Source organism: Salmo salar, chromosome 20 (genome assembly GCF_965601325.2).
Source record: "Salmo salar chromosome 20, fSalSal1, whole genome shotgun sequence".
NCBI classification, from domain to species: domain Eukaryota; kingdom Metazoa; phylum Chordata; class Actinopteri; order Salmoniformes; family Salmonidae; genus Salmo; species Salmo salar.
The window spans coordinates 6,298,958-6,322,324 of record NC_138310.1 but is presented as its reverse complement, the minus strand read 5'-3'; the positions used below and the strand labels follow the sequence as shown (position 1 = coordinate 6,322,324).

Here is a 23,367-nt window from a genome sequence, read left to right as displayed (position 1 = left end):
TATTGTCCTTGGGTCAGGGGGAACAATGTCAGCCCACATGGGGCCTCCTCTCGGTCCCAGTGGAGAAAACAAGCAGGGATATTCAGGAACATATTTCAATGTTTCAAGTGAGAGGAGCTCTGTAAAGAAATGGCTCACACATGGGTGGCTATGTGGGTCAAGGCTAACTTGTGAAGGCCAACAATTGGCAGGATCTGTTCCCCCAAACCGGTGAGACCCCCTTCGGCTCAGCTCTTCCCAGTACAACATTGTATAGGAAACCTGCTTCCCTCTTCCCCCATGTGTGCCTTCTATAACTCCCTCCAGACACCTTTTTGAGAGCCCAGAACAAAAAGGAGCTAGCTGGGATGACCAATTAGCCAACCCCCATGGGAAACATAGCCAATGAATAGAGGGACCTCCAAACAGTTCATACATATAACCTCAGTTATGCCTATGAAGCCTTAACTGTTAACAGTGCAGTATAATGCTTCTAGTTTTTTAAATCAGTATACTGTACGTCTGGATACCACAGTTACACGTTGTTATGAAATTCAATACCATGTTTGTCTCGGTATGTCTCACAAGGTAAACAGCAGTGCATGCTGGCTTTCCAGGTCAGTTGAGGTGGATTTTCCCATCAATCACCAAGTGACACTAACAACAACAGTGCCTTAACATCCATTATCTAAATAAACAAGGCAGCATGCTGGTGGCATAACCTGCAGATGGACAAGCCATATAATCAAATGTGTTGAGTGAGTAAATTGATGTGCTACTCACAGGGTCTCTTTCATCAACAGCTTTTATGGCCATTTGACTTCAAACCTTTTCAGAGAAAGAGAAGGTCTTTGTAGTCATTACTCTATATTCAAGCTACAACCATATTTGCTGTGGTGCCACATCCATCCTAATGGTATTGTACATTTTAGACATCCTTTAATTACAATGCAGCAACTTCATTTGCAGATTTTCCAAACAGTCCTACTACAACATCCAAAATAGCTGATCTGCTCTCCATCATACTCCAGAGAATTTCTTCAATACACCTGGATATCCACTACAGCAATACCGACAGCACCACAGGCTTATCTTTTCATTTTTGGTACATCTATCTTGAATAAATTACTTCTACACAGGCATATGCACAGACACCCACAGCCACATACAAACTGACCCCAGGACTAACCTCGATTCCTTCCCCTGGTTCTTTCACCTCAGGCCACAGAATTCAGACTGACCACTGAGTGTCTGGAATGTAGGCCAAATCTGGACATGAGGTCTCCCCACCAGAGCTGGCTTCCCACTGTGGAACTGTCGCTGGTACTAACTCACGCCAGTAACATCATCCCAAACTATACCACACTCCAGGCCTGTGTGCACCACTCTGAGGAAAATAAACATCGGCAAAAGTCATTACAAAAACATTCCCCTCTCCCTTTTAAATCTCAGAGAAGCAAAAACACTTGGTGAAAAAGAATTATCTTCACGGTGAGTGACGCACATACGGTTTTGTTATTCATAATCAACCGTGCTCAGGCAGGCTATTTAATGCACCATTGGTCAGTCAGTGAGAATTTTATCCTTCTTTTAGTCAACACGCCAGAGAAATACCGACCTGAATTTTGCAACAACAACAGCCAGAGTGCCTAAAATTCAACATGATCTTCTCATGTGGAGATTAGAGAGTTCTTGAGTGAAAAAGTTGACAGGGCTATGTGAAGTTAAGGGCAGGGGTGAAAGTAAGGTGGTACGGTCCGGTACGGTGTCCCGGCAAAATAAATAGTGGGGGTACGCCGGTAAAACGTGAGCCTATCATAATTAATACAACATGCCCAATAAACTATAGACTATTAGACCATTATTTAACATTACTGTATGTCAGCCGCATGAAACATTTGCGAATTGACTGGAAACCGAGTGGTATACTCTCCAAATTGTATTGTGGTTTGAGTAAAACACTTACATTTTGTCAAGGCAGAGATGAGTGGCCGAGATGCTCACAGACAAGGCGGAGATGACAAGACCGAGATCGAGGCGCGCGTGGACAACAGTGCTTGCATCAACTCAGGCTACAAGTGTAAGCCTAATGACAATCACGTAATGGCATTACAATACGCGTTGGTGTTTGTTAACAGATGTCTCTTTCCTTTAATCAAAATGTGGGTGCACAGTGCACTGTTGTGGTTTGGATGGTGAAATGATTTTGTGAGTGGACGGGTAGCCTGCAGGAGCGCCTTTGTTAAGTGATTGTTTGACAATCAGATGAAAACATCATGACTGGTTGTGTTTATGCCACATTAAAAGGCGTAGGTGGCGTGTCCATAAGGCTAGGGGAAGCTAAGCTTTCCCTAAAGTAATTTGAACTAAATTGCCAAAATTATATATCCTAATTAGCTTACTCCTGTCTATACATAAATAAATACAATTATTCAAAATAGGCTACTACATCAGAAAGCATGATTTGGCCACAGAGGATCATTAGCTTCTTAAAAAACAAAGCTGTGGATTGTTTTAAAATGGCATAGCCTACTGTCGGAAGGGCCAGCAATTTGTACAACTGTCACGCCCTGACCAGGTGAACTCTTCTATTTTGGTCAGGGTGTGGCATTTCTACAGTTTATTTTCTATGTTTTTGGTATAGCCCTTCTGGACCTGGGAGGAGATCATGTCGGGGAAAGGACCCTGGCGGAAGGATTCCCAGGTCGAGGAGGTGATGCCAGCCGGTGGAAGGAGTCGCAGGCGGCGGTCGAGGAGGCCCGGAAGACACCCCCAAGAATTTTTTTGGGGGGGGCTAATGGGGTGGTCCGGAAGGGCAGAGGAAGAGCCCAGACCACTGCTCTCGTGGGGGATAACGGCGAAGGAGGAGGCAGAGATGTGGCAGGTCCTGGAGGACCTGCGTAGGGACAGCGTGGAGGAAGAGCCTTGGGTGGCAGAGGTGCGCACGGTATCGCCAGTGCGCCTGCACAGCCCAGTGCGCTCTGTGCCAGCGCCCCACATTTGCCGGGCTAGGGGGAGTGTTCAGCGAGGACGTGTTGTGCCGGCTCAGCGCTCCTGGCCTCCGGTGCCCCTTCTCGGTCCGATGTATCCTGCGCCGAGGACGCGCACTGTGTCTCCGGTACGGCTGCACAGCCCAGTGCGTTCTGTGCCAGCGCTCCACACTTGCCAGGCTAAGGTGGGTGTTGAGCCAGAACGGGTGATGTCAGCTGTGCACTCCAGACCTCCAGTGCGCCTCCTCGGTCCAGGATATCCGGCGCCGCTTATGCGCACTGTGTCGCCGGTGTGCGGTCACAGTCCAGTCCGGCCCGTCCCTGCTCCCCGCACCAGGTTAGTGGTGCGTGTCCCCAGTCCTGTCCGGCCCATCCCTGCTCCCCGCACCAAGCCAGTGGTGCGTGTCCCCAGTCCTGTCCGGCCCATCCCTGCTCCCCGCACCAAGCCAGTGGTGCGTGTCCCCAGTCCTGTCCGGCCCATCCCTGCTCCCCGCACCAGGTTAGTGGTGCGCGTCCCCAGTCCGGCCCGTCCCTGCTCCCCGCACCAAGCCAGTGGTGTGTGTCCCCAGTCCAGTCCGGCCCGTCCCTGCTCCCCGCACCAAGCCAGTGGTGTGTGGCCCCAGTCCAGTCCGGCCCGTCCCTGCTCCCCGCACCAGGTTAGTGGTGCGTGTCCACAGTCCTGTCCGGCCCATCCCTGCTCCCCGCACCAGGTTAGTGGTGCGCGTCCCCAGTCCAGTCCGGCCCGTCCCTGCTCCCTGCACCAAGCCGGTGGTGCATGTCCCCAGTCCAGTCCGGCCCGTCCCTGCTCCCCGCACCAGGTTGGTGGTGCGTGTCCCCAGGCCAGTCCGGCCCGTCCCTGCTCCCCGCACCAGGTTGGTGGTGCGTGTCCCCGGTCCTGTCCGGCCCGTCCCTGTTCCCCGCACCAGGCCCACGGCGCGTGTCCACAGTCCGGCACGGCCTGTGTCCGGTCCACCGGTGACCAGTCCTGTTCCGGTCGGCGGCTCCGCTCAGCTCCACCGTGGTCCAGTCCGGGCCAGAGGGGTAGGGCTAGGGTGGAGGCAGGGGGAGAAACACGCCCGGGGCCAGAGCCTCCACCGAGGGTGAGGCGCCCACCCGGGTCCCCCCCTCCTAATAGACTTTAGGTTGGTGCGCCAGGAGTACGCACCGTTGGAGGGGGGGTACTGTCACGCCCTGACCAGGTGAACTCTTCTATTTTGGTCAGGGTGTGGCATTTCTATAGTTTATTTTCTATGTTTTTGGTATAGCCTTGCTTTGGGGCGTATTTCTATGTTGGGTTCTGTCGATTCCCAATCAGAGACAGCTGTCACTAGTTGCCTCTGATTGGGGAATCATATTTAAGTTCCTTTTCCCCCCACGATGTTTGTGGGTTGTTGTCTCCTTTTTGTTGGAGCAGTAGCGATACGTTTATTCTCTGTTTTGACCGTGTTATTTCAGTCTGTAATAAATAACATGAGTTCGCTCCCAGCTGCGCCTTGGTCCACTTCTTCCTTCCTGCACGACGATCGTTACAGCAACGTGCGCTGCAAATACCAAATAGATGATTGTTGAGTTGCAACTGTCAGTGAAAAGCAGAGAGACCCAGCCAGACATATCGCAATATTTCAAAATACAATTGGGGAAAAACTGTTTGGTAAGCAAATGGCTATTTCTTTAAAGAGATAACAATGAAAAGACTCCAATCTTAATTGAGCAAACAGTAGCCTATCTTATTGGCACCAGCGGAGAACATCGGCCATATCCCGATGAGTGTGCATATGCAGACTTTATTATTGGGTCAGTGCCACTTTTGTTTGTTTTTGGATAATAATTTCCTCCTCCAGGTTAGATTATTTGTGTGTCCCCTTTTCAAAGGCCAATTATATGGACAACATAGTTTTGATTTATCTATTTGTCAGTGTCAGCAGAGTAGGCTACCGTGTACGTTTTGTAGTATAAAAACAAATGTGTGTGCGAACTTGGGTATCCCGTACCGGTAAGAAATTAAATCTACTTTCACCCCTGGTTAAGGGTGTAATTGAAAAGTTTTGCCCATGATGTACTTTCATATTGACCTGTAATATGAAGGTGAAAACACCACTTTGTCGATCCCCACAGTCAGAGCGGGCTGCTATAGATCAATAACTCAATGTTCCCACAGCATGGGAAGTTCAGGGTGCCTTAAAAACAAAGTCCGATATCTTAAGCACAACAAATTTGTAACATACAGTATTGTACGAATTAGATTCATAACATATTCATCAAATTGCCCAAAAAAATGTACATTTGCAGGACGTAACATATCATACGAAATGGATGACATAGTTCACAATTGGATGACGTAGTACACAAAAAACGGGGACCAGTTTTGGTTCGTGAGCACCACTTTCAAAACTACTGGTTGAAATTAAACAAAGGTTCCAGAGCATCACTTTAAAATAGCTACAGAGATTGGAAAACCTTTCTATTCAGCAAGGTCTGGGAAGGTCTCCCTGGTCGCCAGCTCTGATTATAGGCCACCTCCAGGTTGAGACAGATGGAAGGAGGACTGCCAGCCTTCCTGTGGCCTTGCACCTCACCTTTTAACTTGGTCTCTGCAGCCAAGATAGCTTTAATCTGGCATAGACATACAACGACAATAACCACATCCACTTAGGACTTGGTGTCATAAACAAAACCTACCGGGGTCACTAAGTGTTCTCGGTTTCAAGAAAATATGACTTAATAACAATGATTAGAAAATCTCACATAAACAGCTGATGTCTCACTGGATGAAGGACACAGACAAACATTTGTAACTGGCAACAAAAAAAACGAAATAAATATTCCTCAACCCCGTCATGGTAATGGTTACTGTATACAATAAATAGGAAATCAACAGAAATGTAATTATAATGATGATACTTCTTGACAATGTCCTCATTAAAAGAGGGAAGTTCAGTGCATCCATCTATTGTTCTGTGTTTACCAATAAAACAATGGGTTTTATACTAACTAGAAATGCCAGTGAAGCGTGTTGGCTGTGTTATAAGGAAGGCTCCTCTTCCTTTCACCTTTCTACCCTTCAATCTCTATGGAGGGCCAATTAAGCTACCTAAACAGTACATGCTGTCACATTCCATTAAGGAGCATACAATGAACGACTACTTTCATTAAAACAACTCCATTTGAAAAGTTCAGAAAGAATTACCATATGAAATGTGTGGAATAATGTATAACCTTGACAGATCTCCACTGGGACAAAACTGTCAAGCACTGTTATTTGAAGTGTACAATGAGCGCTTGTGTGCCCCGCTGCTGTATGCGCAGGATGCAAGCACCGTTGCTTCACAGGGGGCACACAGACACACACACACACACACACACACACACACACACACACACACACACACACACACACACACACACACACACACACACACACACACACACACACACACACACACACACACACACACACACACACACACACACACACACACACACACACACACACACAATGAACTTCCCATCATACTGGGCACTGAGAGGCCAGGCAAAATCATGGAGATCTCTTTATGTAACGATGCCATTACTTATCCACACTTGAGAATGTAAAGGTGAATGCAATACCACCACCTTCTTCTGATTCTCTATCATATCAGTCCTCTGACCCAATAATCCACCACATCCAACAGCATCCATATCCTGAACAGAGGAAATATCATGTTGTTGACCCTATACACAACATGGGCCTATTTGTCTTATCTGTTTTTTTTTGGGGGGGGGGGGGGGGGAGTTTGGTGAATAGGTTATTATGATCAACTTCTAGCTTACATTCTCACCTATGGGGTGGGTGGAAACATAATCTGAAATGGAGAACTTTAATCAGTTGTAGTTCCATTGACAGAAAACATGTTCAGCATATCACATGTAGGATTTTTTTAATGTATTTTTTATTTCACCTTTATTTAACCAGTTAGGCAAGTTGAGAACAAGTTCTCATTTACAATTGCGACCAGGCCAAGATAAAGCAAAGCAGTTCGACACATACAACAACACAGAGTTACATATGGAGTAAAACAAACATACAGTCAATAATACAGTAGAAAAATAAGTCTATATACAATGTGAGCAAATGAGGTGAGATAAGGGAGGTAAAGGCAAAAAAGGCCATGGTGGCAAAGTAAATACAATACAGCAAGTAAAACACTGGAATGCTAGATTTGTAGTGGAAGGTAGAAATAGAAATAATGGGGTGCAAAGGAGCAAAATAAATAAATAAATACAGTAGGGGAAGCGGTAGTTGTTTGGGCTGAAATTTTAGATGGGCTATGTACAGGTGCAGTGATCTGTGAGCTGCTCTGACAGTTGGTGATTAAAGCTAGTGAGGGAGATAAGTGTTTCCAGTTTCAGAGATTTTTGTAGTTCGTTCCAGTCATTGGCAGCAGAGAACTGGAAGGAGAGGTGGCCAAAGGAGGAATTGGCTTTAGGGGTAACCAGAGAGATATACCTGCTGGAGCGCGTGCTACCGGTGGGTGCTGCTATGGTGACCAGTGAGCTGAGATAAGGGGGGACTTTACCTAGCAGGGTCTTGTAGATGACCTGGAGCCAGTGGGTTTGGCGACGAGTATGAAGCGAGGGCCAGCCAACGAGAGCGTACAGGTCGCAGTGGTGGGTAGTATATGGGGCTTTGGTGACAAAACGGATGGCACTGTGATAGACTGCATCCAGTTTATTGAGTAGGGTATTGGAGGCTATTTTGTAAATAACATCGCCGAAGTCAAGGATCGGTAGGATGGTCAGGAAACACCATTTCATATACTGCATACATGTGATAGTCAAACATGGCACCGTTTGAGGACTTCTAGCAGACATCTGACTCCAACAACATGAAGGAAACCTAATCACTCTGTCTTCCACAGGATCAGCCACTCATCTGACCACTAGGATATCTGACCCACAGTACATGTCCAACAGATACTTTATACACCATGCCCTGCCCATTAGATACCAGAGTGGCTCACATACCCAGACCATGCCATAACCCACCCAAAGGGCACTTAAGCAAAACAGCAACAACAACTGTTTTATAACTTGGTTTGTCATCTTGAGTTTCAACCGTCACAATGCCATAAAAGGCTTATGTTATCACTGGCATTCTCTGGTATCTAGTCAAACGTCAGCGCCCAACTCTAGAGACTGAGGACTGAGATCTATATCCACATTATCCAATACAAAGACACACGTACAGTATATCTATTCCCCGGGCAGTTTGTGATTGTTTTCAAGTAAAATGTAACTCCACCTTAATTATTCTATGTTAGGCCCTTTTTTCTCTATTCATGCCTTCTGAATAATAACCTCCTCTTGGGCCGATTTCAATCTTATTGGCAACTAGGGCAAGGCCGTTCTTATGACCAGCCCACATGACGATGACAAAACACATTGGCCCATTTGAACAACATGAGTTCTTTGTCAAAGCTTTTGGCTCTGGGGGAGCGAGGAGGAAGTTGTTTGAGAGTACAGGACAAACAGGAGTATTAATGCTTTCATTGATTAGTATCTCTGTGTCCGCTCAATAACCTCCAAGATGTAATACAATGTGTCCAGGTGAATAAATAATCATTACTAATGGCTATAAAAAGCACCCAAGATTCTGCTAACATTCTTTTGGCCAAAATCAATATTCCTCCAACCGCAACCTCTCTTCAATTTCAATATGGTGGCGTGAAGAATTAGGAACTAAAACTGTGTGGGGAATTGTACAGTGGGGAAAAAAATAGAGCCACGCTCCGTTCATACTTCCATTCAGGAAATATATTAGAGTGATGCGGCTGTAGTATTTACTCTATCAATTAGTCCAGCATTATAGCCATGGAAATTACCGTGATGCAGTAATAACTGTCGACATTGCCTTAAGGGAAAGCAATGAGCACTTTGGATAGAAAAATCACGCCTTATTACTACACTCATGGTGGAGCTGAGAAATATGGGGTCCTTGGGTAATTCATCTGGTTGTCTGTTACTCTGAAACAATCACAACCATCCCTAAGAGATACTGTAGTTGGCACTACCATGAGTCCTGATTTTCCTGAGGTAGTTCTTGAGGTAGTTGTTAAGCAGATGACTTTTAGAAGAATTTGTTGAAATCAGTAACTCAATTGATCTCCGCTTTCATGGAATGACATGGAGTGACTCTTACACCAATCATTGCTATTTACTTCTGTAGTCATTCTTGCACAAATAATATTTTGAAACTGAAACCCTGATTCAACAACATAACCTTTTCTACAGCGTCCATTATCTTTGACCATTAATTTGCCAATGACTCAAGCACAGTCAGGAGCAGCCAGCCTGTATAACACAAGGCCACATTAAGCCATTCACCTGTTAGTGTGAGAATTGAGTGATTACACAACGGCGCCACCATTTAACAGCAATGACCCATCTTATCTACCAAGGCCACATTAAACTGTGTTTGCTTTAGATAATGTCTACATACACCATGCAGGGGAATTTAGTTAGCTGGCTAGCTACTGGGACATAGGCCCAGTATGGACGCAGGCAGGCAGCTGCACCTCAATGGGTCTACAGAGGAAAATAAATCCAAACAGCATCACCCTGAGAGGAGTGGAGATCAAAGTCAGGTAGAAAGAAATACTGCTCCAGAAACAACAGTACCAGAGGATCCTTCTCTTATGTAGGTCAGATGATGAACAGGAGCTGTGCTGCGCTGCCTGTAGATTGTCTCCTCCCTTCCTCTCTGGTTACCTTGCATTAGCTCATGTGCACTAACCGACTGACAGGGGAGCCAACCGAAACCTAAGAGGGGGTGACTAATGAATTGCTGATGGTAATTTTTCATAATTAACTAGCTACTTAAAATGGACAGTCGTTGAGGAACCTGTTTGAACTCATAAAAAATGACATGCGGAAGAAAACAAATGGGAGAATGCTCTAACAGATTCTGTTTGTGAAGCATGCTGATGTTTATTGTCATGAGTCTTGTCCTGGAGGCAGAACTGAGTGATTTATCCTTAGGCCAACTGCAATGTCAAAATTGGCTATATTGTAAAAATTCATGACAATAAAAATGTGCTTTTAGATCTTAATTTAAAGTCAGGGTTAGGCATTAGTGTTAGCAGTGTGGTTAAGGTTAGGGTTAAGGTTAGGTTTAAATCAGATTTTATGACTTTGTGGCTGTGCCAGCTAGTGACCATTCTGCAGAGTTGCCTCCAGAATAAGATTCATGAAAAACCTGCATTTGTGAAGTCAAACCATATTCTCAGCGACTGCTACACCTGAGAACAGGGCCATGCATCTTAATACGGTCTCCAAGCGCAATTCAATAAGCAAGCGTTCAATTATCTTAGTAGCATAATCAATAAAGAGCCGAGTTGATGGTTGTACACAGGATGTAAACGAGTGACGTTGATCTAAATACTACCATCTAAACACATCAAATGGCTAGCGCAGCCAGAGCATTCACATTCATCTGAAATGCATAGTAAAAGTGTGGTAGTCGTCAACAGTGTTGTGAATACTGTTTGTGCATTTCTCAATAAAATGTAGAGCTCAATCACAACAACACGCCTCATAATAACAGCATATTCCTCTGCCTGCACACACTAACCTTGCGCTGCTTGCCTAATAAGATGAGAATTTAGATAATGAACACATCACTATGCATGGAACAATGCAGCATCCGCTGCCATACATTTAATCAGGGTTGAGTGAAATGTGAGCAAGGGGGACATTGTGTGGCCTCTATGAGAGTGATGATAAGTGTTCCCAGCCCACCGGTCCACCTGAGCTGATGGATAGGCAGGAGTGCTGAAACACTGGGGGCCTTGTGGTCGTGTGCGTCTCCTACCAGCCACACGACCACGCCACATGACTGCAATTTGTTCATTAGGTAGGTCATAAATGTACACACAGGTATTATTGTTCACTTTCTTGTCCTGATTGGATTCAGAAATGGAAGAAGACTCTCTGGGTTTTTATTTGTAGCCAGCAACTGTGACTGAGCCTTCTTTGTTGTGTGTCTGTAGTAACATCCTTTACTTAGAGCTCATGAAAAATCTACGTCAATTTAATTTATCTTTAAATAAACTAACATGTAAAAGCAGTCAATTGATGAGATTGCTTTCATATAGGTAAAATAAGGAATGTGGAAATACTGTCCCTCATAAAGCACTATTGCAAATAATCTGTCATATTCTGAAAGTTTACATGACTTGGAAGGGCATTACAAATGACATTTTCTGTATTAAATAACACTTACTAACCACGGGTGTACTTTGATAAAAGTTTTCGAGATAGACCTTGCCTCAGAGCAGCATCCCTCACATAGCCCTTTACACAGTGAATTTCTTCACATAAATAACAGACTAGCAATAGTCCACAAGCCCTGCCCCCTCGCCAGTCACCTGCACCTAAAAAAATTATGTCACTGAGTCTACAATCATATCACTTTAAAGCCATAAAACGTCTGCATGGGTAAATTGAGCAAACGGGCCAATTCTCCATTGTAAACCCATGGTAGGATTCCCTCCAGAAAGGTCACCCAGATGAGAGAATTGCAGTGTCTAAATCACCCAGGCTTGGATTACATCCCAATGGCACTAACAATGACAAGGTTCTTTCTTCTTAATGTGGCCCACATGAAAGGCCAAGAAGAAAGTCCCATGATTAGAGTGCTTTGCCCACTATCTCCCCTGAAAATACCACAGGCAAAGTTGAATATGATACAGCAACAATATGGCCACATTAAACCATTACAAGAGTAAACAGATATTACAGACTCATTTGGGAGGTACAACACGGCCAAGAAAGACCATCTTAGAGGAATGAAAAACAAATGCTCAACACACTGGTAGCCTCAACATACTGATATCTTTCTTGGTGGAGAGTGATGCCGTCTTCTACAAATTCTCTACGGTTTGTTTTCTTAAACCAGACAACAAAATGAGTCTCTCCAAACACATTCTGTGTAATAGTGGAGGCCAATTCTATCTCTGAGATCACCCATTGCAAACCCAGGAGGACAATAAGACCCATATTGTCTCCAGTAAACATACAGTAGCATCAGCCTCTTCAGTGAAAGACACATGATTCCAGGGATGAGGCCTACTGTGAAAGCCTCCTTACATTTTCTTCCTCCTTCTATAGAGGGAGTGCACCGCTGTGAGACGAAAGTGGAAACCATTTTGCCTTTTCAAGCAGACACCCATGGAGAGTGCTGATCCGAGTGCTGCCCTGCAATATCTCCTGGCCTTCTCTGGGCACCCCAACACCGTATCAGGCCCTGAAACTATGGCAACTGAATAAGAGAGCAGCCTCAATGATTAATAGATGAGAAATGCAGTGCCAATCGCGATGGGCCTAGGGAGGGGGATAGATGCACGCTCCTCTCTGTGATCCACTGCCACACACCGAGGCACAGAAGGTGGAAGGAGGGCCTGCAAAGCACGCAACAAGCACCCCCTTAACACAGTGTCATGGAACTCTCCCAGGACAAGCTGCTGAAGAGCATCCATGTAGTCCTATGCAAGCATCGATGCATACCTCATGAGCACCCAATGAGCTAAACACAACCGGAAGCCACAGTTGTTCATAATGGAGTGTTCACAGCGAGCGCCGTTTGTGACTCATGGTCACTCACCTGTTTAAGTACAGTACACATTCAGGAAAAGACATTTAACTATTTACAGTTGAAGTCGGAAGTTTACATACACTTAGGTTGGAGTCATTAAAAGTCGTTTTTCAACCACACCACACATTTCTTGTTAACAATCTATAGTTTTGGCAAGTCGGTTAGGACATCTACTTTGTGCATGACACAAGTTATTTTTCCAACAATTGTTTACAGACAGATTATTTCACTTATAATTCACTGTATCACAATTCCAGTGGGTCAGAAGTTCACATACACTAAGTTGACTGTGCATTTTAACAGCTTGGAAAATTCCAGAAAATGATGTCATGGCTATAGAAGCTCCTGATAGGCTAATTGACATCATCTGAGTCAATTGGAGGTGTAGCTGTGGATGTATTTCAAGGCCTACCTTCAAACTCAGTGCCTCTTTGCTTGACATCATGGGGAAATCAAAAGAAATCAGCCAAGACCTCAGAAAACAAATTGTAGACAGCCACAAGTCTGGTTCATCCTTGGGAGCAATTTCCAAACGCCTGAAGGTACCACGTTATTCTGTACAAACAATAGTACGCAAGTATAAACACCACGGGACCACGCAGCCATCATACCGCTCAGGAAGGAGACGCTTTCTGTCTCCTAGAGATGAACGTACTTTGGTGCGAAAAGTGCAAATCAATCCCAGAACAACAGCAAAGGATGTTATGAAGATGCTGGAGGAAACAGGTACAAAGGTATCTATATCCACAGTAAAACGAGTCCTATATCGACATAACCTGAAAGGCTGCTCAGCAAGGAAGAAGCCACTGCTCCAAAACCGCCATAAAAAAAAGCCAGACTACGGTTTGCAACTGCACATGGGGACAAAGATCGTACTTTTTGGAGAAATGTCCTCTGGTCTGACGAAACAAAAATATAACTGTTTGGCCATAATGACCATTATTATGTTTGGAGGAAAAAGGGGGAGGATTGCAAGCCGAAGAACACCATCCCAACTGTGAAGCACAGGAGTGGTAGCATCATGCTGTGGGGGTGCTTTGCTGCAGGAGGGACTGGTGCACTTCACAAAATAGATGGCTCATGAGGAAGGAAAATTATGTGGATATATTGAAGCAACATCTCAAGACATCAGTCAGGAAGTTAAAGCTTGGTCACAAATGGGTCTTCCAAATGGACAATGACCCCAAGCATACTTCCAAAGTTGTGGAAAAATGGCTTAAGGACAACAAAGTCAAGGTATTGGAGTTGTCATCACAAAGCCCTGACCTCAATCCCATAGAAAATTTGTGGGCAGAACTGAAAAAGTGTGTGTGAGCAAGGAGGCCTGCAAACCTGACTCAGTTACACCAGCTCTGTGAAGAGGAATGGGCCAAAATTCACCCAACTTATTGTGGGAAGCTTGTAGAAGGCTACCCGAAACGTTTGACCCAAGTTAAACAATTTAAAGGCAATGCTACCAAATACTAATTGAGTGTATGTAAACTTCTGACCCACTGGGAATGTGATGAAAGAAATAAAAACTGGAATAAATCATTCTCTCTACTATTATTCTGACATTTCACATTCCTAAAATAAAGTGGTGATCCTAACTGACCAAAGACAGGGAATTTTTACAATGATTAAATGTCAGGAATTGTGAAAAACTGAGTTTAAATGTATTTGGCTAAGGTGTATGTAAACTTCCGACTTCAACTATAAGCTGTGTTGTCTGGCATCAGATTAGGTGCCTTATACAACACTTGTCTATCTCAGCCAGTTTATACTGTGTTTGCGAACACATAGCCCAGAGAAGTGGATAATTTCTGATGAAACACAGGCAGGTCGGCTACATCAACTCTCCTCCTAGGATTGCCTGTCACAATTTAATTGTGTTAATTTCCATAAACAAAGTATTGCTTAAGAGCAGCAGTGAGCATGTCAAAAGACACTCTGCCAATTCAGTCAATGGCTTAAGAGGTCTGTCAAAACCCAGCTCCACACTGTACATCCTTGGCTATTCTGACACTAAAAAGGACCTCCATTATGTTAATTTAACAAGTCTAAGGGAAGGGAATTTTACAAGGCCTATTAATTCAAGAAAAATAAATAGTTCATTGAGAATCTAGGAGGGGGGGGGGGGGGGGTTAATGCAAGGTGAGAAACAGACGCTACAGTAGGTTACAATTTAACCAATTATTACACTTGAAATTAGTTATACAGAACAGGGTGAACCATATCCCACAACCAAATACAAACAGTGCTTTGGATTTCACTGAATATATTATTGTCAGAGCAATGGTCAAGTTTTTGATGTTATGGGATGGGTTTTGCTATTTCACCTTTGAGTGAGGCTTTCCCACTAAATATGATGCCAATGTCATGATATTTGCAATATGGGGAATAATGTGTGGGAAACAACTTTCTCTGAATGTCATGCAGCTTCTGAACACCAGCATGCTATTTATTTCATTTGAGCTTGACACCATTCTATTGTGGGGGTGGATGGAGGATGCAAGGTGTTTAACATTTTCTATCAGTAGGAGGCACACAGAGAGCTGCTCATGGAAATAGAGTTGTTGGAAAATATCCCCACAGACACACAAAAAAATTGAATTTTCCATTTGGCAAGAAGGTGAAAGTTGCTACAGTGAAAGATGGTTCATGTCACATTCAAACTTAGCCTATATCCTGCCACTGGGCCCCTGAGTGGCACAGTGATCTGAGGCGCTGCATCTCAGTGCAAGAGGTGTCACTACGGTCCCTGGTTCAAATCCAGACTGATTCGCCCATAGGGCGGCACACAATTGGCCCAGCGTCTTCCGGGATAGGCCGTCATTGTAAATAAGAAAAAAAAAATGTTAATTTGTTCTTAACTGACTTGCCTAGTTAAATATGGGCTACATGAGATATAATTTCCCCAAAGGATTATGGTATTAAAATGTATATTATTTTGCTATCAGTGGACTACTATGGTAGCCCGTCTACAATGCGATGAAAGCTGAATTTTAAATGATTAAAGTATAAAGAGAACTGCAATAAAAATAATAAATAAATAAAGGGTTAATCATAAATAAATCACATGTTGATGAGTGTGAGGATTTTAATGCTCTCATACACAAATTGTTTAAACAACAAAAAATACACTGGATGCACATTAATAAAACATACAATCATATAAGATGCAGTAATACACAAATCTATTGGACCTACAGTATTGTCACTAAATTAGAACACAATGATTAACAAGGCCTCGCTTTGGGTAACTGAGTTCAATTCATTACACATAGGCTTGCCATTGATCAATTATTCAAGACCAAGCACGTTTATCTATCCTTGACTGACAAATGTAAATACAAACCTACACCCCTGCACAGCGGATCCAAGCACACAAGTGTGACAAATCCACATCAGTCACACACAATGCCAACCTCATTGCTATTGTTGGGAAGCTGCAGATCAAATGTTCCACAGAGCATTGCTCCAAATAGAGGCACCACAATGCATGCTGGTGTTTTGGTTTTCTCCTCTTGTCTGCTTGAAGAAAAAACAATGCTTTCTCCAAAGGTAGTCAGTCACACAGTGGCAGACACACATGTACACATACATCAATGGCAGGATGATCTGCTTTCAGAGTATGTCTTGTAAACAATGTATCATGGCAGGTGTTTCAAAATGGCTCCAGGACTATTGCCCATCACTGTAATAATATTGTAGTGTATATCTCATAGAGATACGTATAGTACATATCTTCTACAGTATCTCGTCTCAACTTTACTGTTACACCATATATCCATGCTGTCACGTCCTGACCAGCAGGTGGAGTAGGTGTATAAGTTTTGGTCAGGGCGTGGCAGAAGGAGTTGTGTTTTGTATGTTCTGTCTAGGTTGGGTTGTTCTATGTATAGTTAATTGGGGTGGACTTCCAATTGAAGGCAGGTGTGTGGTGTTGCCTTTGATTGGGAGTCCTATATTAGTTGGGTGTGTTTGTCTGTGTGTTTGTGGGGAATTGTTTGTGAGCACTGCGTTTATTGAGCCTGCTACACTGTCTAGTCGTGAGTACTGGTTATTGAGACCGCCAGTGCGCCTCTACGGTCCGGTGTTTCCCGTTACACGCACTAGCCTTGAGGTGCGTGTCTCCGGGCTGGCACGTCCAGTACCAGCTCCACGCACAAGGCTTCTAGTGCGTCAGTCCAGCCCCGCCAGTCAAGAGTCGCCAGTGCTGCCCGTCAGTCAAGAGCTGCCAGAGGGGCCCGACTGCCCGGAGCTGCCAGAGTGGGCCCGACTGCCCAGAGCTGCCAGAGTGGGCCCGACTGCCCGGAGCTGCCAGAGTGGGCCCGACTGCCCGGAGCTGCCAGAGTGGGCCCGACTGCCCGGAGCTGCCAGAGTGGGCCCGACTGCCCGGATCAGCCAGAGTGGCCCATTGGCCAGGATCAGCCAGGTTGGCCCATCTGCCCAGAGTCTGCCGATGACCAAGAATCAAGGGAGTCTAGCAGCAACCCTAAACTGAGTAAGCCTGACATTTCAGAACTTGAAGTAATTAACGGTTTAATTGATAAGTCTGCATACAGGGTGGAGAGGAGGAGGTCTGCCCATGATCCAGAGCAGGGGGAGTCTGCCTACGGTCCGAGGCTGATCGGGTCGGTCGGCACTCTGGAGGACAATAGGCTGGAGCCTGAACCACCACCTGCATAGGTGGGTTGGGGAGGGGGGGGGGGGGGGTGTAGCACAAGTGCCGTCAGCCACCCTCCCTTTAGTTTAGGGGGATTTTTTAGGTTTGTTTTGGGTGTTCTGTGTTTTCTTTTGAAGGTGCATTCGGGGTCTGCACCTTTAGGGGGGGGGGGGGGGGGTAGGTGTATACAGGTGGTCAGGACGTGGCAGAAGGAGTTGTGTTTTGTATGTTCTGTCTAGGTTGGGTTGTTCTATGTATAGTTAATTGGGGTGGACTTCCAATTGAAGGCAGGTGTGTGGTGTTGCCTTTGATTGGGAGTCCTATATTAGTTTGTCTGTGTGTTTGTGGGGAATTGTTTGTGAGCACTGCGTTTATTGAGCCTGCTACACTGTCTAGTCGTGAGTACTGTTTATTGTTTTGTGGATGCTTTACGTATTTTCATTAAAAGAATGAGTATCCACATACCCGCTGCATTTTGGTCCTCCCTTCAACACCACGACGAAATTCGTGACACATGCGGTAGTGCCGAGAATGGGAACGCATCAAATATTTTTTCCAGTGATTTCATGAAATAATGGATCATAGACTATCCTTTTTCCTATCAATGTTTTTACAAGACCATCCAATCTTACAAATAATTCTCCCAAAATATCACATATTACTGTTGCAATAACAGATGACGTGAATAAATATATTTTGCTCACAGTCATTTAGCACTATTCCTAATTTTGTTGTTATAAACACACAAGGGATGGGATATTTCACCATATCGAGAAACATCCCTTATCCTTGACTAGATTCCCATTGTAAATACAGCAACCCCAGACATATTCAAACTGGCTGAGAGAGCTGAGGTGTTAGCAGCCCTTCGTGTTGCATGAGGCCTCCCTGCCCACCTAATAAAAAATAAGGGGCAAACTAAGCATCCAGTATATATGGCTGCTCACACCAGCTGTATCTCTTTCTAAAGGAAATACAATACATACATGTAACACATATTTGATGCCCAATGGAGGAATTACAACAGTGACCATCCCTGAAATGGCCATTAAAGCCTGTAGTCACCAAACCCACCCTGTGTGGACAACGCTTCACTCCTAATCTCTATCTCTGTGTGTGTGTGTGTGGGAGAGAGAGAGAGAAAGGCAGAGAGAGACAGAGAAAGGCAGAGAGAGAGAAAGGCACAGAAAGTGAGAGAGAGACAGAGAAAGGCAGAGACAGGCAGAGAGAGACAGAGACAAGTGGTGTAACTACAACCATCTACAGTACATCAGTTAAAGAAATGTAAATCTGAAATCAGTTGGACCCAATTGTGGTTAAATAAAAGTGAAAATACATTTATGAAATAGCTACTGTATATTTAAATCCATATCAATAAATAATGTATGATGTGTTGAAGAATGATAAAGGCCAATACATTGAAATAACCTGCTGCGATAATATACCTTGTTTTCCACTTGAAAAGACACAGGTGATATTCGTTTAGCCAACACTGACAATCCAAATGCCCGTCTGTCTTCTCACACATGACAATTGTATCTCATTGCGCAGCCATGGAGGGCACAACAACGAAGGAGAGCTCAGATGATTTAAGTAGACTATAATGTTGAGTCCTGCTAGCCTAAGTTCACAGCACAGTAAAAGCAAGGGAGAGTTTGTCTCCATAAATGACAGGCGTTGAAATTATAAACAATTTCACCACCTGGGGAAAATTGTCGGAGAGTTGTCTATAATAAACTATAATTTCTGAAGCTTTACAAGCACGTCGAAATTGTTCCAAATGGTATTGAATGGACCCGTGACAGCTTGGGTAATAGGCTACATGTATGACTTACGCACAAACGTTCTATATTTAAATGTATCTTTACGAGATAATCCTACACTTTCCCAATGAATGGTTATTGATTAACTGCAACAGACAGATATTTCATAAAGTTACTGAAGTGACGTAGACTACCTTGTTATACGCGCGTTGTGCACTTGTAATAGCCTACAGTGATTTGGAAAACATTAGGCTGTAGTTTATAGGCTCTACGGAAATAGGCTACTATTATGCACATACAAGGTTAAAAATCAAAATACAATACCTTCAGCTCATGAATGGATATGACTTGGTGTAAATGTATTGGTCGTCCTTTAATCCATTAAAACGAATGCTCAAAAAGCAGTTCAGACAGTGCTCATTTCGAGAGAAAAAAAACTATACGAACGCTACTTTTCTAAACCTCTTGGGCTTTTTTTGTTACATGCCGCTCTTGTAGGCTACGCACCTCTTCAAATCGGAATATCCATCGGAAATCCTCTTGAAACCCAGCGGTTTTAAAAACTCATTTGAGAAAACTGAGCAGGACCAACCTGGCGTTCAAGAATTAACAATGGAGCGTTCCGAACCATTCGTGGCAACCGAACTCAGTCCCCTAACAAAAGCTGCTGGTCATCCTATTTGGAGATGAAGCCTTCTTACTAGTGCACAGCGATCCCAGCTGTCACCCGCTACACACAGGGAGGAGCTATAAGCCCTAGACTGGAGCGTGCTGGTGGAATAGGATCTTTTGTTTCATGGGTGCCTCTTATGACGACTGTATTTTTAGATGTACACTGGTATTCCATGAAAAGACATTGACATAATGCAAAAATCTAATCATTATAGCCTAAATGACAAAATAGAATAATTATGTACAGCCTATTATTCGTTTAAGAGAAATAACAACAAACGACGTATTACATTTATATAGGCAATGGAAACGTAAAGCACAAGCCTATCTGGCTTGCACGGAAACTGTCAGATGCCCACAGTTACGCATTGTACCCCCATTGCTTTGAGAGTTCCGTGCCGGGCCAATGCGAAACGGAATGCAATCATGTTCAAAGCCTCTCTTGTCTTTATCTATGGGAGACCCCAGTCCGGTGGTCCGGTCCTCTCCTGGCACTGCACAAGGTTTATTATCGCCCTTTAGTCGGTTCCACATAGTCGTTTGTGGGGTCCTTATCACACACACGTGTCTAGTTAAATAAAGGTTAAATAAAAATGCATAGATACAATTATCAGAATAACAGTAAATCCCTCTGAAGTTGCAGTTACTTTTGTTTTTATGTCTACTACACGAAAAACAAAAACATGTTATACTCTAGATTGAGGCAAGACACATTGAAATCAGGCTTACCATCTGTTACAAGGTGTTTACACTCTAGAAGGCCAAGGATTCATAATGGCTCATGCTCAGATTGGGAGTGTTGGCTTTATGAAATAACAGCCCAACAGGGATGGCTACATTAGTTATGTCCCTTAAACTATAGCCACTTGGCCAGATGCTTGCTGCAACAAATTGTATTTAGACATGCTGATATAATTTACAACCTTCCTCATGGTTCCAGTCCAGTAATGTAAACTGATTTATGCCAGCATTTCGCCTTTATCTTCATGAATTATGGCGAATTCAAGTCTGCAATTTGAGTAACTCACTATTACATAATTACAGTGCAGGTGGATCCTTGTGTGTGAGTCAATGGCCAAAAGATTATAAACTATTATCCCAGATAAATGAGTAGGCCTACACACTGTTGTCTCTTTCAAGTTGTTGTGCCATATGTTCTCGGCCTACATTTATTTGATAGGGTGGACAACATAAAAATGATTTAACGGTAAAATGGTATAATGCTGCGAAGGTCAAGTGCATTTGACATAAATTAACGAGATTATGAAGGATGTCACACCTGTAATAATATGTGGTAATATTATTTATACCATGGCTGCCACCATTACAGAATCAATGTATACAAACATGACATAACCATACTGATGACATCACTAAATGGAAATAACAGGACAAATAAAACAAAACAAAACATATGCTTATACTAGCTTGAAACCCTTAGATATCCAATAAAATAAAATAAAATAACATTTTATTGGTCACATACACATGGTTAGCAGATGTTCATGTGAGTGTAGTGAAATGCTTGTGCTTCTAGTTCCGACAGCGCAGTAATATCTAACAAGTAATCTAACAATTCCACAACTACATGTCACGGAACCCCCTGGTACTGATGCTCATTCTGTTCACCAGTTCCGGAGGTCTACGTCACCGGCTTTGTAGGCTTCACTGAACGGGATTCATTATCATCAACCCCGGACTGTCTTGTCTGCTTACACACACCTGATACCCATTTCCCCTGATGAGTAGGTTATATATGGGGCACCAGCGTAGCCTTACTAGCATTGGACTAGTAACCGAAAGGTTGCAAGATCGAATCCCCGAGCTGACAAGGTACAAAAATCTGCTGTTCTGCCCCTGAACAAGGCACTGTTCCTAGGCCATCATTGAAAATATAAATTTGTTCTTAACTGACTTGCCTAGTAAAATAAATATGTGTTCCCTCTGTTATTGTTCACATGTCCGTTGGTCGAGTGAGTACCTATGCGTTGGTGCAGCTGTTATAATCTCTTTGGGATCGGTGTTTTGCTAGCATGCCACTACGACAACATCCGGTGAAATTGAAGAGCGCAAAAATACAAAAATCGTAATATTAAACATTCATGAAAATACAAGTGTCTTACATCGTTTAAAAGCTTAACTTGTTGTTAATCCAACTGCGTTGTCAGATTTCAAAAAGGCTTTACGGCAAAAGAATACCATGCGATTATCTGAGGACAGCGCCCCACATCAAAATACTTTTTCAAACCAGCACAGAAATCACAAAATCACAAATAGCGATAAAATAAATCACTTACCTTTGAAGATCGTCCTCTGTTTGCAATCCCAAGGGTCCCAGCTACACAATGAATGGTCGTTTTGTTCGATAAAGTCCCTCTTTATATCCAAAAAAGTCTGTTTAGTTGGCGCCATTGATTTCAGTAATCCACTCTTTCAACATGCATACAAATGAATCCAAAAACGTACCGGTAAAGTTTTTCCAAACAAGTCAAACGATGTTTCTAATTCATCCTCAGGTACTCTAATATCTAAATCATAAAATTTAAGACGGAGAATAGTATGTTCAATAGGGAAGATAAATAACGAAGAGCGCACACCTCATTCACGTGCGCAACTAGACTCCTTTTCTAATGAGGGACACCTTGGAAAAACTACAACTACTTGTTAATTTTTCAAAAAACAAGCCTGAAACCCTTTCTAGAGACTGTTGACATCTAGTTTAAGCCATAGGAACTGCACTCTGGTTCCTATCTATTTGTTTTTCCCATAGGCTAGCATTGAAATGCCATATCAGTTCTGTTACACTCACAAACATTATTTTAACAGTTTTAGAAACTTCAGAGTGTTTTCTATCCAATGCTACGGGGTGAACAGGCAGTGGCTCGGGTGGTTGTTGTCCTTGATTATATTTTTGGCCTTCCTGTGACATCGGGTGCTGTAGGTGTCCTGGAGGGCAGGTAGTTTGCCCCCGGTGATGCGTTGTGCAGACTGCACCACCCTCTGGAGGGCCTTGCGGTTGATGGCGGTGCAGTTGCCCTACCAGGCGGTGATAACAGACCGACAGGATGCTCTCAATTGTGCATTTGTAAAAGTTTGTGTTGGTTTTAGGTGACAAGCCAAATTTCTTCAGCCTCCTGAGTTTGTCCGTGATGTGTACGCCTAGAAACCCAAAACTTTCCACCTTACTCCACTGCTGTCCCATCGATATTGATAAGGGGGTGCACCCTCTGCTGTTTCCTGAAGTCCACAATCATCTGATTTGTTTTGTTGACGTTGCGTGAGAGGTCGTTTTCCTGACACCCCTGGGAGACCCAGGGCCTCAAGCTTAATGATGAGCTTCGAGGGTACTATGGAGTTGAATGCTGAGCTTTAGTCAATGAAGAGCATTCTTACATAGGTATTCTTCTTGTCCAGATAGGATAGGGCAGTGGGGTGGTGGAGGGATGGCGATTGCATCGTCTGTGGACCTATTGGGGCGGTATGCAAACTGAAGTGAGTCTAGGGTGGCAGGCAAGGTTGAGGTGATATGATTCTTGACTAGTCTCTCAAAGCACTTCATGATGACAGTCATTTTGTTCAATTATCTTTGCCTTCTTGGGTACAGGAACAATGGTGCCCATCTTCAAGCTGGGGAGCGATTGAATATGTCCGTAAACACACCAGCCAGCTAGTCTGCGCATG

At 43.9% G+C, this 23,367-nt stretch overlaps 1 protein-coding gene and 1 pseudogene across 5 annotated transcripts in view; one reads left to right on the top strand and one right to left on the bottom strand.

The window, feature by feature from the left end:
* LOC106580184 (semaphorin-6A) overlaps positions 1-19,744 on the bottom strand; it is a 102,169-nt gene extending 82,425 nt beyond the window's left edge. For 2 of the 5 annotated variants that reach the window (XM_014160960.3, XM_014160962.3), the window contains exon 1: positions 19,339-19,743. The gene's annotated coding sequence lies outside the window, so the exon portion shown is untranslated. Of the gene's footprint in view, positions 1-1,168; positions 1,367-19,338 lie in introns of all 5 variants that reach the window. The other 3 variants (XM_014160957.3, XM_014160956.3, XM_014160958.3) reach the window with 3 other exon arrangements.
* LOC106580241 (dmX-like protein 1) overlaps positions 1,963-23,367 on the top strand; it is a 67,573-nt pseudogene continuing 46,168 nt past the window's right edge.